This window comes from Myodes glareolus, chromosome 16 (assembly GCF_982192425.1).
Source record: "Myodes glareolus chromosome 16, mMyoGla1.1, whole genome shotgun sequence".
Taxonomy (NCBI): Eukaryota; Metazoa; Chordata; class Mammalia; order Rodentia; family Cricetidae; genus Myodes; species Myodes glareolus.
Genome location: NC_142041.1, coordinates 27,821,700 through 27,840,157, shown reverse-complemented (window position 1 = coordinate 27,840,157; position 18,458 = coordinate 27,821,700).

The following is an 18,458-nucleotide window of genomic DNA, read 5'->3' as shown; positions in this document are numbered from 1 at the left end:
AAGCTACACAAATCCGCGAGCTATAGGTTCAGAGAGAGACTGTCCTCCAAAATAAGATGGAGCGTGAATGAGGAAGATACTCAGTATTGACTTCTTGGATACACACACACACACACACACACACACACACACAAACTCGTGTGACACACTTGCACACAAATCATTGACAATTGAATAAAAACACTGAAATGACTGACTAAATAATGACCTGACCACATGTTGAACTATTTTTCTATCATTAAGTGAATTTCTATGGGTCATTAATGATGTGCAAAGGCATTATTTTTTTTTAAAAAAATACTTACTTTCATGTTATATGTGTGTGTATGTATGTGTGCTAAGCGGTGCACAAGATTTAAGTGAGAAGGGATTTCTGATAGCAATGGCTAACCCTCAAAAGCGTCCGCATTATTTTTTGAAATAGTGCCTCTCCTGGGACCTGTGGCTACTCATTCAGTTAGACTGGTTGGCCAGCGAGCCCAGATGGGGGAGGGTCCTCCCGTTTCTACCTCCCCAGCACTGACACTGTAGGTGCTTGCCACCTTGCTTAGCTATTTTCATGGCTTCTCTGGATGAAATGCTGGTCCTCATTATTGCAGGGCAAACCCTTCACCCACTGAGCCATCTCCCGAGCTCTAAGAGAATGGATTAGAGCGACAACCATGGCGCAGCCGTGGCTTCTTCTACCCTCTAATTAGCTGGCCAATCCCACCGTGAACTCTGTGCAGGCTCTGTGACAGCCAGTAGGCTAGCTGGGGGTGGACTGCCTGTGGGCTTTTTCCTTTCAGCTGGGAGCCTGGTTCTGTTTGCATCATCTTCTATTTTAAGGCTTCTCTATGATTCCTGCCCTCTGGCCATTCTGAAGCTGTTTTTGTTGATAACATGTTCCTTTTATGACTCAGTAGATTTCTCTCTTGCAATCTCTTCCTCAAACTTTCCTTTTCCACAACAAATTCCATGACCACATAGCTGCCTCCCCCATGTTACCCCACGCCACACTCCCTTCCCATCCAAAGCAAACAACACTTCAGACCCCTGCAGACAAAGTCAAGATAGCAGATCTTAATCTTTGCTACATCTTTTAAGTCCAAATAAAAACTAACTGTCTGAGCAAGTGAGGTTACACTCTCCGGAGGAAAGGATGACTAATTTGATGAAAGATATTGGGAAATTTGACCAGCTATTTTGGAAAAAAAAGGAATGAGATTCCTATGGCATACCACGAAATAAATTCCAGATGGACTTCAGAGTCATAGCTAGGCAGTCCTGAGGAAGATATCAGTGAAGGTCTCATTTCAGAAGGGGAGCAGCCACCTAGAGATTTACCTAAAGGTTTATTACATGCAAAGCCTTATGTGTCTACATGAGTATAAATTTCTTCTAAATTAACCAAGTGGAAAACAAATAAATAAAAGACTTGTGACCAAGATAGAGAACCTTAAGATAGAAAAAGTCTTAGGAAGTTAATAAGAAAATCTCAGTAAGTTATTAACAAAATAAGCAAAGAGAAGCACATTTAGAAGTAACAGAGTCAGGGGACATTTTCTTGCAGCATGAACCAGACGGATTATATAAAGAACTTCCTTGATCAATGGAAAAATGACAAATAGCTCAGCCTACAAACTAGCGGAGGCTGTGAATGGGCAAGTTCCCAGAATATGAACAGGCGTGGCAAACAGAGACTCTCAGCCTCACTAATGATGTTCTCTGTGGAAGTCCTACTTCTGCTTGGTGTCAGGAGGGTGACGAGGAAGGATCATGAGTTTGAGGCCAACCTGGGTTATTTAGAAAAAAAAAAAAAAGGAAAAGGAAAGTAAAATTGGCAAAACTTCAAAACTAAAAAGAAGCAGAATGGTCGTGAATGTGAATACCACCACCACCAACAACAACATTACCACCACCACCATCACCACCGTCACCAACATAACCACCACCACTACCATTACCACCACAACGACCACCATCACCACAACGACCACCATCACCTCCACCATCACCACCATCATCACCATCACCACCACCATCATCACCACAACCACCATCACCACCACCATCACCATCACCTCCACCATCACCACCATCATCACCATCACCTCCACCATCACCACCATCATCACCATCACCACCACCATCATCACCACAACCACCATCACCACCACCACTAACTACATCACCACCATTGTCACCATCACCACTACCACCATCATCACCACCACCATCACCATCACCACCATCACCACTACTATCACCACCTCCACCACACCACACACACACACACACACACACACACACACACACACACACGAGAACAATAATTCTCCTATCCTCATGGGTAGATCTTTGGAGGGCAATTTGAATGTAAAATTTGAAGATCATTTGTTCCTTTTAGCCTAGCAATTCTGCTTCAGGTTCTTTACCCGTTGGCACATTCATACACGTGCATAGAGATGTATGCAGCAAGTTTTCTCTGGAAAGAAAAGCTATTAGGATATTCACAGACATACACCTTGTCATAGGTGCATGGATTTTCATGGACTTTTTGAAAGGTTTTGGAAATAACCCAGCTGTCCAGTAAGAACAGGTTGACATATAAATGATGCGCAGAGTCTTAATGGAGTATCGCTCAGCTTGTAAAATGAACGAGGTAGATTTATATGCCTGGTGGGTAGAGATGTGCACTATAATAATAATAAAAAAGCAAATTTAATCATGACCAAAGCAATTACTTTTGAAAGCAGTTTGTACAGCTTTGGGTAAAGTCTAACTCCACTCAGGCAAACAAAACACGGAGCTGTGTTCTTTGTGGGTTTAGCAGGACCCTCCAGATGGTGGTGGCCTTGATTGTAGGCCATGCTGAGGCATACCCAGTTCCTAGCACCTCTCGCCTGGAGCAAATCTCGGTCGCTTTTCTTTCTCTCCTAAGACTGCTGAGTGTACCTGAGGTGCCATAGCCTTTTCCCGCTGCTGTGAAGTGGGACATGACCTTGTTATGGGATTCTGAAGGGTTCTTTGTAACTGACAGAATAAAGAATTGTCCCACACCAGTTCTTCTTAGAAGGGGTCATGGTAATCATCTCTCCAACAGTGTAAATTCAGGATCCTGAACTACTTCTGGCTTGGTACCAGCAGGCATTTCTCAGTGATGACAGGTCACACACAGGCTAGGTAGGGCCGCCCTCCACGTCAGAGAGAAGTAAGGTTGGTGCCGAAAGGGACCTTGAGGCCGTTTGGGTGCAGGGTAAACTCTGCTTGAGGTTCTATTTGGTTTTCTTTTCTGTCCTCAAGATGAAGCCCCTGTTCCTAACCAAATCCCGGAGGTATTGACTTGTCCTCTTCGTGTCCTCTATCACCTGAGGGGAGATGCCCTTATTAGGAAAGCTGACAAGTTCTCCCCACATACAGATGGGAGAACAGGCTGGGTACTCCCACCTACCTACAGTCCCTCAGATTCCTTCAGAAGCTGTGGGCTGTGGCTGGACGTGACAGGTTCCTCTCCACTGTCCGCCTGTTCGTCTCACCTTTGCTTTTGTGGATTGCGTGGGGGAACTTAGTAAATGTGGACGGGGAGGGGATCTCTGCACAAGTAGGTGGTGGGAGATGAGTCCTAACTCCCCGGATGGAGAGAGGGACCACAAGGTTTCCTGAGGGGCTTTTTCCCTTCTGAATGAAAGTCCTCATTGGGACACCACTCCCCACGTTAAGCTGAGATGGGATGATTCTCATTTGCCTTGTTTTATAAAGGAAAGCAGAGCTGACAGACTAGGGCTTGCTAGGAGTCATACGGCGAGAGTGACTCCCTCGTTGTCGTGACTCCCACATTGTTGTATGGGTAGCAATATGGCGAAGGTGGCCACATTGTCGTGTGAGTAGCAATAATACTAGAGAGGCCAGTTCTCTGAAAAACAAAATAAGAAGGCTGTTTGAAGATCAGGACATGTGACCATATCTTGTCTGTTTGGGTCTGGTTATTTGGGTGAGGTTGTAGAATATTCTGGAAGTGTTTATCAGAACAGTTTCCCGAGTTTTCTTTCTTTAACTATCTGAATTTTAGCTCTTTGGGTAGATCCATGTTTCTGAAAGTGTCATAACTTTTGTAGATCCTATGTTTTTAAACATGTTTCATAGGAATGGAATGATTTTAAGCTGTGAAGAGAACAAACGAGGAATATAATATGTGAAGTGTAAAATTATGGTGTGGTAAAACTGACCTAGTGACACCAAGAAAACGAGATACTCGCTTGTATAGGTGACCCGACTGGAACTCCGCCATTTCCGAACTCGTGAGTTCTGAAACCATCAATCGATTCATCTCATGTATCCTACTTCCCTCTTGGATCCCATTTGACCCTTCGAGAAGGCTTCCAGTGGCCACCACATCTAGTCATCCCATTCACTGTAGCATGAGGGCCTGCTTGTTGGGGTTTCTGTCCTGCCTGATTACCACAGCCAGTAAATCCCAAAGAAAATTATATTAATGATAAACTGATTGGTCCCTTAGTTCAGGCTTTTTATTAATTCTTATAACGTACATTAGCCCATTATTCTAGTATATGTTAGCCACATGGCTCAGTACCTTTTTCAGCAGGGGCAGGTCACATCCTGCTTCTTTGGTGTCTGGACAGGATTGCTGAGGAATGGGCTTCCTTCTTTCCAGAATGCTCCTGTTCTCATTGCCCCACCTCTACTTCCTGTCTGGTTGTCCTGCCTATACTTCCTGCCTGGCTACTGGCCAAACAGCATTTATTTAAAACACAATTGACAGAATACAGAATTGTCCCGTACCAACTCACTCTCATAAGAAAGTGTGTCTCTGGCTGGTGAGATAGCTCATTTGGCTGCCCAGCTTGGCTGCCTGACTTTGCTTCCTGGGGCGCATCTCATGAAAGGAGAGAACTGACTGTTTCCTCCCTCTTGTCTCCTGGCCTCCACACATGCGCATGGTATGATCCACCCCATACAAAGTTAAAAAGTTAACAAAATTTTAACTAAAAAGAAAGCACCTGCTCCCCTACATCTGCAGTGGTGCTTGCTGCTCCCCCACATCCACTGCAGTGGTGCCTGCTGCTCCCCCACATCCACTGCAGTGGTGCCTGCTGCTCCCTCACATCCACTGCAGTGGTGCCTGCTGCTCCCCCACATCCACTGCAGCGATGCCTGCTGCTCCCCCCACATCCACTGCAGTGGTGCCTGCTGCTCCCCCACATCCACTGCAGTGATGCCTGTTGCTCCCCCCACATCCCGCTGCAGTGGTGCCTACTGCTCCCCCATGTCCCGCTGCAGCAGTGCCTGCTGCTCCCTCACGTCCCGCTGCAGCGATGTCTGCTGCTCCCTCACGTCCTGCTGCAGCGGTGCCTGCTGCTATCCCACATCCCGCTGCAGCGGTACCTGCTGCTATCCCACATCCACTGCAGCGATGCCTGCTGCTCCCCTATGTCCCGCTGCAGCGATGCTTGCTGCTTCCCCCACGCCCCGCTGCAGTGGTGCCTGCTGCTCTCCTTCACAGACGGGCCTGCACTTGCTGTATCTTACGCCCCCTCACTCTTTTGTCCCCTCTACCCAGAGGTGTGCCCAAAGGTCTTGAGACCATCACAAATAGAAGTTGGTTTCAGGAGTGTGTGAGGTCCTCTAAGTGGTGAGGATCCCCAGAATATGTCTGGGTTGAATGGGAAAGATGAGGTCAGAGCACAGACAGAGGCTTGTATGGTTAACCTGTGGGCCATGGCTGAGTGGGCGGGGACCCAGCCTCCTGCCTACTGTTGTTTCTTTCTCCCCTCTCTCTCAGTGGCCACCTTGGCTCTTTCAAGCAAAGGAGCAATGGCTTGCCTGCACCCCGTCTAGTGATGAATGACCTCACTCTGGGATGGAGGCCTCTGCACAGCTGCTTGATGCTGAGAGGGAAACAGCTATTTGTTAGAGATGCAGGGAGGAGACAGCAGGCAGAGGAAGTCTTGGGACAAGGTGCAGGCCTTGCTTGTCTATTCATCACTGAGGACCAAAAGTACTGATCCATAGCCATGCATTTGAATTTATTTCAGAAGCAAAATCAAGCCCAAACAGAACTGAAACCAACAAAAACTTCAGCATTTGCCAATGGGACATCAGCTTATGTAACTGTCAGCTAATAATTAGAGGCTTATTGAATAGACGGACAGATGGGGAATTCTGATACTCAGTCCTACAGCTAGTGTAAGCCTGAGGAAGTGGATATGAAGCAGTTATACTATAAGGTGTGAGCCAACGGTGGAGAAGCCTCAAAATGGAGAGAATTTTTCAGACTACACTGGACCTAAAGCTTGATCATCAACCAAGAGTAAAGGTTTTGAAAATTTTTAGATAAAATTATCTGTCGTTGAGTCTAAAAAACCTACTTCCCAAAGTGCACACTGATCCAAAGTTATAGTCTATGGAAGTTAATGACATTTATGGCATTCATTTGGACTTACCAGCCTATCCGCTATCTTGTTCTTAACAATTTACATCTCAAAAACCACCCCTGATTTTATTTCCCTTACACCCATACATAAACAGTCACATTCTAAAGCTGCTAGGTTAGAAACAGGCCAGAGTGTGTGTTAGTTTGGTCTGATGTGTAGATTTGTCTCTACGTCTATAGAGTCTGATTATTTTCTTGTGTCAAGTCAAGGACATTCATGGATTCCTTTGGTGATACATCTCCTTGAGGGGTTTTGCTGCCATGGCAGGGGATGGAATGAATGTATTTCATCAGCTAGAACAGTGACTCTCAAGAAACAGAAGGGAGGGAAAGGGAAAATTATCTGGGTTATGGGAAGGGGTCAAGTTCAAGACTTTCCCTGGCAATTTATTAAGAGCCTGCTTCAAAATCGGAAGTAAAAAGGTCTGACGGTTTAGCTCAGTGGTGTATTACCTGACTAATAAGTATGAGGTTCAATGGTTGAGGTTCAATCCCCATTCCAAAATAAAACAAAATAAAATGAAATGAAATAAAATAAAATAGGAAGACAGTAAAATCTTTACAGTTCATGAGCGTCACATAAAAGATATTGTTAGAAAGCACTTTATTTTCATTATTTAATATATTTATATTTCAATATTTGTTTATATTATTTATTTAGTTTATAATTAACACATTAAAATTGTATATATATAGTTTCATATAATGTTACAATGTTCGTACCCATCATATAATGTTCAAGTCAGTCTTCTCAAGGTTTCTCATTTCTTTGTGGTTAGAACATTCACAATCTTTCTTTCTGGCTTTTATGAAATGCATGGTTATTGTTCCTGGCAGTCCCTCTACTGTGCAGCAACACACCAGAACCCAAACGCACTTCTTTTATCCAGCTGCAACCTCGTGCCTGTTGATCATCCTTTTTCCATCAGAGAGCATCCAGAGATGAGATAACAGCCACAAAAATCTGAATATCTCAAAACAAACTTGACAAGAAGAAAGAAAAATAAAACAAATCCACGCGTTTAGTATAACCAGAAGGATTGGAATGTCCAGCTTTCAGCTCTACCAGTAGGTGCATAAACACATGGGCAGTGAGTTTTCTTTGTGTTTTGTCCATTGCCTTACAAGTTGCACAGTATGAGGTAGGAAGAATTGTTTGGGAGAGGGAGAAGGGGAACTAGTGAGAAGCTTGTCATTGATCGGAAGTCACTTCCAGAGAGGAGGAATCTGCCCTGCGTTGGCAGCTACTAACAGGAATTTGAAAGTTCTTGTTATCTGAGGAGGGCACAGAAGACAGGGAAATACAGGGAGGAGGTGCTATGTGGAGGTTTAGTAGTGAAGACCAAAAGACCCCAAACAGGAAACTTCAGTTTTGCAAGATAAGAGACGGCCACAAAATTGGAAGATTGATGATTCTTGCCAACCTGAAAACAAACAGATCAAGACAGCCTGTCTTAGTTAGGGTTTCTGTTGCTGTGTGGAGACACCATGACCACGGCAACTCTTATGGAAGAAAACATTTAATTGATGTGGCTTAAAGTTGAGAGGTTTAGTTCATTATCATCATGGCAGGACATGGCAGTGTGCAGGCAGATATGGTGCTGCCAACATCTTGATCAGAAAGCAACAGGAAGTGGACTGTTTCACTGGGCGTGTCTTGAGCATATATGAACCCTCAAAACCTGCCTCCACAGTGACACTTCCTCCACCAAGAACACACCTACAAATGTTCCATGCCGACAAAGCCACACCTCCTAATAGAGCCCCTCCCTTCGGGGGACATTTTCTTTCAAATCACCATACCACCCTAAAACAAATTCCACGTTGTCCAGAAAAGGTGGTGCTCTCCTGATTTCCCAATATTCAGGAGGCTAAGACAGGAGAATTGCAAACTTGAGTTCAGTCTGGGCTACATGATGAGAGCTTGTCTCAGAACTTCTATAAAAATAGCAGCAGGAGGAGTTCCATATTGATATAAAGATATAAAACAATATCATTGAATTAAGAGGCAGTGAATTGACTGAATTTTGGAGGAAATATAAGGAGAAGACACTCTCAAGGGTTAGTTCTAAAGCACCAAGGTAAAATAACAACAAAAAACAAATGGTAGAAGGAGCTGAAAAAAGGCAAGGTGCACAGTGAAGAGATTAAAAAGAGCAAAGAAGGAATCAAGAGGCTCGGGAGAAAGTGGTTGAAATGACACACAGACAAAAAAGAACCAACACCGGTATAATTGGAATCTGTGCTGTCCTTTAAACAATGAAACAGAACAGATACTTTGAGTCTACAATTTGAGAAAACTCTTTAGAAATAGCAATATATGCCAGTTGCATGGCATATTTTATTAAAGATTAGACTGTAAAGGTGAATAAAATCCTTTAGGTCACCAAACAGAAGAACAAATGACTCATGAGCACAGCATAGCTGTAACGAAGTTCTTATTGCACATCCATAGGTACTAACACACGTTGGTACATGTACATCATAAAATAAGAAGCCAGAATCCCTTTAGAATCAATGACTTCGGATTGCAGAGGAAGCACACATAGAGAGTATCTTAAGGTGGATATATACTTAGGTAAAACGAGTCTTATTACAGGACAGCAGATTCTCATGTAAATTGTTATTTCCTGCAACACACAACATTGCATTGGGATTATACAGAAGTGGTAATGTTATTTGATGTAGCCCCTGTAAACACAAAAAAATGTATAATAAATGTGTGCAAAAGGAGACATTTTCTCCACAAAGTGTCTTTGGCAGTGCTTCCAAAATTCATTTGGGGGTAAAATACCCGAATGGCTGCTCTAAGTGTACAGAAGTTCATTGAGTTGTAAGCATAATCTTTGGGTCTGGTTAATATTGGTGTGTGATGTTTTTAATTTGCATTTATTTAAATGCTGAAGTTTATAATAAAAATTAGATGTGATTTGGATTTTAGTTCTCTTTTATTTTTTCAGCTAATTTCTTTTTGCTGCTTGTTAGGGGAAACATCATAATTATTCAATGAAGAAACTGGGAGTTGAACTTTTTCTGTTTTTAATGTTTAGATTTGGTCAAGGTCTTTAGTTTCATCTTTAATCAGTCATATTGAGGATTAGAAAATCTCTCAATTTCAAAACATCTTTCTTTAGATTGAAAACATTTTAATTTGTTTATTCTTTTACTCTGTCATGATTTTATGCACATCTTTTGCTCCTAGAATATCTATTGCTTATCATTCAGGTCTCCTGCATCTGCCTCCAACTATCTTAGCTTTTTCTTTCTGATTTCCATCTCTTTCCATTTATTGCTGTATTTTTTTTGTATAAGCTACTTTATTTTCAGAAACAAAAATATCTTCTCTTTCAGTTTATGCATCAAAAACTTCACTGAGAATGCTGTGGTTTGTAAATGTCTGGATGCTAGAGTGCGTTCTCACTACTGTTGCCCTCCCCACCTCAGTCTCCCCGCGCCCCGTTCCTGGGAACCCCTGCTTGTCATTCTCCGTCCTGCCTCCTTTGTTCTGGTTGCTGAGCTCAGGTTAAAGTAGATGTCCTTCTCCTTAACCTGCTCATGGTTCCCCACGTCAACCATCAGCTAAAATCCAGGATCTCTTCAGGGCTGGCCAGGCCTCAGTGGTTTTGGTCTTAAGGGAACAGTGTGTAAAAATCGCTTTCCTGGCTCTCTGAACAGAGGGACCAGCTTTCTGTCCAGGTTCCAGGGGCAGCCTGTCCCCCATAGGGACCTCTGAGGCCTGAAGGGTCTGCCTGATCCTCTGAGAGTCACATGTGAGTGGACACCATCAGGGGTACCCTCTGTCTTCCAGGGAGTTGATCTGTGCCGAGACTCCATGCCTCTGCACCTCACTGTCTGTCTGGTGAGTGAATTAAGAAGGGTAGGGTTTAGAAATCTTCCACTTGAGTTGAATTTTAAAATCAGTCTCAACACACACACACATACATGTATGTGTATATGTGTATATACACGTGTATATATGTATTTTGAGACAGGGTCTCACTATAGCCCTGGCTTGACTATGCTCGATGGACTCACTATACAGAACAGGCTGGCTTTGAATTCTTGAGTCTCGAGCGCTGAGATTAGAAGTGTGTAAAGTCACATTCTTCCCCAGACAGTTTTTTCCCTTTGGATTTAGAAAATTCCTTAGAATTTCCAGGATTATTGCAAAGGAGGAGAGAAGGGAGGAGAAAGGAGTAGAGGTTATCACCGAGTGAGTAAGGACAAACATATGTGTGGTCAGTGTGTGTCTGTCACATACATATGTAAGTGTGAATAGCATCCATTGTACTGTATCAAAGTCACAGTCCTGATGTGACCCATCTTATGCCCTCATTTCACGGGCAGAAGCCATTGCCTCTTTTAAGACTGATTTTTTAAAAAATTTATTTAACTTTATTTTATGTGCATTGGTGTGAAGGTATCAGATCCCTTGGAATTGGAGTTACAGACAGTTGTGAGTTTTTCATTATATGAATATGTGTATGTCTACATGTGGGTCTGTGTAGTTGGAATTTTCTTTGGGCTACCAACCATTTCCCAAATAAAGACATGGAGATTTAATATTAATTGTGAATGCTTGGCCTTAGCTTAGGCTTGTCCCACTAGGTCTTTTAACGTAATTCAACCTGTTTCTTTTCCTCTGTGTTTTGCCGTGGGCTTTCTTCCATTCTGTATGTTCTACTTTCTTGCTTCCTCCATGTCTGTCTGTCTGGCCCCTGGTATCTCCCTGGCATCTCTTTTCCTTTTCTCCTTTTCTGAGCCTAAAGCCCTCCTCCCATTTACTCTCCCTGCCCAGAAGTCCTGCCTATACCCCCCCCCTCACTATTGGCTGTTCGGCTTTTTATTAAGCCAGTCAGGTGTCTTAGACAGGCAAGGTAGAACGGCAGTACATCTTACATAACTAAGCAAATGCAACACAGCTTTGCAGAGTTAAACCAATATTCTGCAACAAGTGTGCACACAAGAGCCCAGATGACCACAGAGGCCAGAGCATTGGATACCCCTGGAGCTGAAATTACAGGCAGCTGCATGCTGGGAATGGGACTGGAGTCCTCTGCAAGAGCAGTATGTGCTCCTAACCATGGAGCTATCTCTCCATCCAGCTCCACCGCCTGCTTCTCGAGTAGCTGGGTTCTAGGTTCTGAGATCAGCAGTTTCCTAAGGCACCCAGGTAGCCCGTATGTGGAAGCCCCAGGGTGCCTCTGGGTCTTGAGCCTGACAACTTGGCTTCCCCTATGACCCTGCACCTAGTCTGTCCCCCCTCAGTCTCTGCAGGAGACATCCTTGTTTCCCTCTGATCTGTCCCCTCTTTTGTCATCTGTGGTTCAGTTTGAGAAATAAATTTACTCTGATACACGATTAAAGAGGGTCAGTGGGGTTGACCTCATCTAATTGTGGACACCGGTCAGCCTGTGTGAGGTTGTTAGTTCCATGCCGGGTGCTGCAGCCAGAGGTCTGCATGTCAGGCATCTGGGCAGGAGGGATGGGCAGGAATGGAGGACTAGGAATGGAGCTTTTAAGGATTGGCTGGAACCAGGGAATGGGCTGAAATTCATGTTGGTCACTCAGTCTTTGACTTAACTTTATGAGGGAGGCAATTTTCAGAAATTGTGTCTCTTTTTATTAAGCTCTCGCTGACCTATGGCCCAGGCATGGTAAGGGGGGGGGCACTAGGATGTGGAAGTGGGGGTCCTGGTCAGTTTCCCATTCTTGTCTCATGGGGACAGCAGAAATAAGCGACTGGAAAGCCAGCAAGTATGACTTGTTCTCGTTTTTCTGGATAAGATTATGGAAGAGTCAAGGGGGAGCCTGAGCACACAGTCTTTTTATAAGATGCAAGTAGACAGAAGCAGGCACTCAGAAAGGCCTGTGCATGTCTGCCTTCCTATTTACTGGGGAAGTTCTTATATGACTGCTGTTTACAAAGTCAGACGAATTTATAAGGACCTGGAGATAGAAGTTTATACAGAGGGTTTCGTGTGTCTTGTTTACACACTAATTGTCTAAACCTTCTCTTCTGCTCCTCAGTTGTAGGGAGTGAGCTGTTGATGCTCTCAGGGTGAGTTCCAGGAAGGAGCTTCCATCTTTTAGAATAGTCTTACTGGGGCTGGAGAGATGGCTCAGTGGTTAATAGTACTGACTGCTCTTCCAGAGGACCCGGGTTCAATTCCCAGCACCCACATGGCAGCTCACAACTGTCTGAAGATCCAGTTGCAGGGGGTCTGACACCTTCACACCAATGCACATAAAATAAAGTTAAATAAACCATAAAAATATTAAAAAAATTAGAATAGTCTTACTGCCTTCGAAGAGGGATGCCAAGGTAGGATAGTGGCCTTTCAGCCATTTGTAGCCTTGTCTGGTGTTTAGCCAGAGCCCCAGTCCCCGATATGAATTTGGAACACATTCAAGTATTATTCCCAAGTGCCTGCCCTATGGCTTCAAGGTGCTTAAAGCTGGAGAGAGGGGTATGATGTCTTGGTGACTCCTACCAAAGACAAGGTTTGTAGAACCTCTTTAACCAAGCTGCCCGTCGTGGGAGGGTTCCCAGGAGATGCCAGAGAGCCCTCCTTCCCGAAGTTTCTTCCAAGTTTGAGCGGGTGAGGTTTGGGGGAGCAGTGTGGCTTCCTTGGAGGACACTGGGAAAGGCAGATAACCATTTGGTACTGGCTCGGACTTTTCTCCTGTAAAGGGAAGAATGTTTAAGATGCCCCCCTCCTTGTATCATGCTGGAAGTCCAGTGCTAACAAGGCCGTCTCAAGTGTTCCCAGAAGCACACAGCTTAGCGGTTCTCATCTTGTCCTCTCCTGACCGCCATCCCCAGAGTGTCCCCGGGAAGTGTACACGACAAAGGACAGGATTTTCTGTCTACAGATGAAGCGACTGAGACTCCTATGAGCAGATTTGTCCATTAGAAGATCTGGTCGTGGCTAAGCCTGGAGTTCAGGCCCCTTCATCCATTACAGTCACAGAGCCACAGGGCCTATGGGTTCTGATGATGCACATAGTTCCGGGGTCAGCTTCCTACCAACAATATTTGTGTGGGGGAAATGACCGTTTGGATGGCTCGTGGCTTTTATGTAGATCTCAGTACCAAAGACCCATATAAAAGGAGACAAGGAAGGGAACATGGACTGTCCCTAGAATGATGATCTTTTGACAGTTTATTAAATGCAGATTTATGACCGAGTCCCTGGCCAAACCATAGATGTTTGCAGTTCATAACAATGGAGCTAGAAAGAAATCTGAGGAAAAAAAAAATAAAAGGGAAGGAAGCTTAATGGCCTGTCGCTGGGAATAAATCTCAGAGGTCACGTGAACTAGTCGACTGGAGTTTACACCTTCCCTCAACACCTGAATGATAATGTGGTTCCAGTGGGGGACCACAGCAATAGCTTCCCTAAGCAAGCCCGCACTTGTCCGCAGGCTCCTGGAGGCATCTATGATGCTGAGGCACACTGCCTTGACTTTGTGGACAGCCTCCTTATCGTTTGAGACGTGGTGACGTGATAGCTGTCCTGAGGCTCCTGACTCCATTTCTCCCAAGGGCCAGGGAAGGTTCTGGGTTGGAGGCATTCTACCCAGAGAGATGCAAGGCAATGAGTACAGGGCACGGAGGCAGAGTTGGGGTAACTGCAAAGGCTCATTCTCTCCCAGATCACGTGGGCTTTGATGCATCTCAGTCACCAAGCTGGAGTGTGAACAGCCCCCAGGGATTAGTTCAAGACTCCGCTTCGCAGATGAGAAGACTCAGATGACTAGTACAAAGTCACAAGAAGCGACAGTGACAGATTCAAGACCTCGCTAATACTTCAGAGCCCCTGGGCCAGGTCTCGCTTCTATCAGCATGCCAAAAGCACTGCCCTCTTTAGGCTAAAGTGTGTCTAAACCTGCATACATCACTTTCACGCTGACACCACATGTTTGTGCTGAGAATTCACAATCCTCCACTTAAGCCATCCTGTCAGGATGTTCCTGCGAAAGCCATCACTGACCCCGAAACTCCTTGACGGTCGCCGTCTAGATGACCCTTCTCACACCTTGCTCTCACCTGTGGGGTCATGTGACGTGAGTAGCTGTAGCTGCTCTGGCTGTAAAAACAAACAGAAATCCGTGTGACACCGTGAGATGGTGGCTGGGTTAACCCCCGTTCTCCTCCCTTCACAGCCACAATGAAAAGGGATATGATCTTCATTTCATTATTTTGTTGTTGTGTTGTGGTTTTGAGACAGGCTCATATTCTATATCCTAGGCTCGCCTCGAACTTGTGAAGTGTAGGGATTATAGGTGCGCGCCATTATGTTCCACTTGACTATTTTTGTTCTTACTGTAAGGAGGAAAAATAGGGGGATTGGGGCTGTAGTCAGTTGGTCGAAGGCTTGTCCAGCAAATATGAGGCCCTGGGTTCTACCCTCAGCCCAGCACAAACCAGATGTGCTGGTACAAGACTGTAATTCCAACACTTGGGAGGTGGAGGCAGGAGGATCAGAAGTTCAAAGTCATCCTTGGCTACCTAGTGAATATAGGCCATCCAGGACTAAATGAGACCCCGTCTCACAAAGAAGACGGAGAGAAGGAGAGAGCTGGAAAGAGGAGGAAGAAGAGGAGGGGAGGATGGCGAAGAGGAGGAGGAGGCTCAAGACACAAGCACATCCTAAAGGGTGGCGTTGTCCAAGTAAATTCTACGTATTTCTTAACGTTGTGCTTCTAGAGGTTAGGTTCATGGGACAAGTGAACACTGTTGCTGCTTCTATTATGTATACAGAAAAGCCTCATCTCTCACTCTGTGTCTTGAGACACCCTCGTCCAGAGGGAAGAAGGACATCATCCCAACATCCCCAACCCAGGGCCCCCTGCCACTGTCCTGGCTAGCGAAGCCCAGGGAAGCAGCTCCTGGACAGTCAGTTAAAGCAGAAACAACCTAAAATGTAGAATTTCTTGATTTGATCTTGGAGCCCCAGTTTCTTCATTAAGAAGGAAATCCACTTTAGTTATTGAAAAACCTATTCAACTAAGAGTAATTTTCATACTTCTATTTGTTTATCAAATTTATAGCATTTGTGAAGCTGGGATTTTGAAAAAAAACTGCAGATTTTTTTTCTACTAAAAGATATAAAACTGTTTCTTCAAAATGATATGCATCTGGCAATAAACACCTTCATTAAAATCTGCATTCCAGACCGCTGTTACAAAAGAACATGCTTGAACCTGGGTCAGTTTGCAGGTTATGTATCTATCAATGTTGGGGAGTTTGAAATGTTTCATAATTAGCCATTTAAGAGCTGAAACATGGAGGCTAGGTCTCAGATCAGTCAGAACTAAGTGCTGAGCTCTGATTTAGCCTGACAGTATGTATTAGGGGTTATCAGGCCTTTCACAGAGAAGCCAGGATGGGACACAGTGAAAAGTCAGATGCTCCGCGTGGAGAAGAGTGGGTGGAGGATGTCAGGGTCCCCCCTCCGAGGCCACGCAGGTGGCCAACCTAGCTTTGAGTGTGGCTCAACACAAATCACAAACATAAGGAATTATGAGATTTTTCCCCTTTGATTTTTTTTTTTAATGTGACTCAATGGCACGGTCCTCACGTGTGGACTCTGAAGATGAAGTGTAATATGAAAAGGTTGGCTATGCCTGCCAGAGCTCTGGAGTCACGGTAGTGGGGACTTCAGCGTTCATTTATTCACTCCCTCACTCATGCACCTGCTCATCCCCCAAGGAACACCCATTCTCAGCACAGCCATTGTCTGCCAAGCACTAGGCTTGACTCCGAGATGTGTGAGCTTGAAAACAGGCCCTTAACTTCCCAGAGCCTGCGAGGGAGTCAGCCTTGAAGAATTCCACACATTTGTGTCCTTTCCTCATTCCTTATCAATGGTGTTTTGAAACTATCGGAGCTTCCACTGCACTCAGGGTAACAAGTGCATTCCTGGTCTCCCTTCCATCGGAAGGTAGCCGCGTGTCTGGTACAGCCTGTGCAGGTAGAAACTTGGTTGGAGTTCTAGACAAGTTTTGCTTTCCCAAGGGAGGAGAGACCGCTTCCCACTCCCCTTCCTCCTCTTTATTTCCTCTTCTCCCAGATATGCAGCTCTAAGATGGCCAGACAACCTCTGAAGTGAGGGGTGACAGAATGGTAAGGGTACTATTGCTGAACCCCACAACCTGTATTTGATCCCCAGAATCCACAAGGTGAAGGAAAGAACTGACTCCCTTAAATTGTTTTCTAACCTCTGCATGTGCAGCATGACACTGTATACCCCCACACATAAACACACACACACACACACACACACCTCTACTGCTGTGTATACTGGATGTGAGGGTACCAGCTCAGAGAAAGGAGCTGGTGGGAGCCTACAAAAGCTCAGCCTAGCAGTGGAAACTGGCGGCTCCCCAAGATTCCCTCCATAAATGCTGTCCTGTTAAGTACAGTCTGGTGTCCTGTGTTTCCAGAGCTCCACCAGGGAAGACTGCGAAGAGGTAGTCTGTAAATATTCTCTCCACCTACCAGCTGATTGCCTAGCATGAGGGAGGTCAGGGGGTTATCCTGCCCACTTTCCGGGGCTGTCACTTTTGAGGCAGAGTTGCCAGAGCGTGGGTGGGAAGCTACCGTAAGAGTCAAGGTGCTACATAGAGGTCACTCACCTTTCTTTTCACACCAGGAAGTCTGAAATTAGAGGGAGAAGGGCAGGAGCCACGCAACAAAAGCTGAAGGAAAAGGTGGGCTACTGAACTGGTCTCGGGAAACTGCAGAAGGAGATGGGTAGTTCAAGCAGGCACAAAAGGTACCCGGCAGGAGCGGCCCACATGACAAAGGGCAGGAAGCAGAACTGGGCTGAGAACCGCTGCACAAAAGCAAGGAGGACCTAAGAACGAGCCAGAACCTTTACGTTTTAAAGAAGCGATTGGAAACTAGATCAGACACAGGGTAAAAGGCAGCGGCAGCAGTGTATGAGGTGTGTGTGCGCATGCGTGTACGAGCCTGTTGCCCCTGAAGGTGGTGTAGAGAACTTGGAAGTACGAGGTGGAAGGAATGCTGTGCAATGGTTGAGGCTGAATTCTTTAAAGTGGCTTCTTTCGAGGCTTGGAAGCTGGAAGTGTTCTACAGAAGAGGCCTGGAAGAAACCAAGGCCAGCCTCCCTTTCCTTCCCACCCACTCACTGCTATACACACACACACACACACACACACACACACACACACACACACGATGGGAGGGAGAGAGAGAGAGAGAAAAAGAGAGAGAGAGAGAGAGAGAGGGAGAGAGAGAGAGCGAGAGCGAGAGAGAGAGAGAGAGAGAGAGAGAGAGAGAGAGAGAGAGAGAGCGCGAGAGCTTTCCACACTGCATGGCAGGGCCACGGAGAAATTGCTCCCGGGTAATGAGACAATTAGCTCCCTGAATTCTTCCTGCAGGAACAAATCCGGGCCCCCATGGCATCTGTCCCCTCCTGTTCCTCCAGCTGGCCTCCTTGCCTTGCGCACCCCCCTCCCGGAACCAGGCCTGGCCTCCTGCCCCCTGCCCACTTGTGCTGTGGAGGATGGGGTGCAGGGATGGAGCTTAGAGCGCGGGGCTGGGGCTTGGGGAGCGGGGGTGGGGCCCGGGTGAGGAACTGGAATGTGTCATGCGGGGCTCCGTGGAGCTCTGTGTGGGGGGTGAGGTCAGGAATAGGTGCTCAGTGCGGAGCCGGAGCCGGGGCTGGAGCTCACAGAGGCCGGAGCAGCAAGGAGGTGCAGTCTGACTATAATGGAGTCCGGTGCCCCTGAGCCACGAACTCAGCTATACAGTTCTCCTGTGGGGCTGGCAGCCTCAACGTCAAAGCTGCTCCGCAGCGAGGCGGCATATGGACTGCTGACAGAGCAGCTGCTAGGGAAGAAGCCGCCGAAAGGAAGCCTTGAGGGATAAACACAAGAAGCGCATGTCACCATGCAGCGCCTCAAGCGAGCCCTGCAGCTTTTAGGATCCTTCTGGAGGCAAGGAATGTGGTTTTAGGTGATATGCTAGAACCTCTGCCCCTAGAATGCTTGT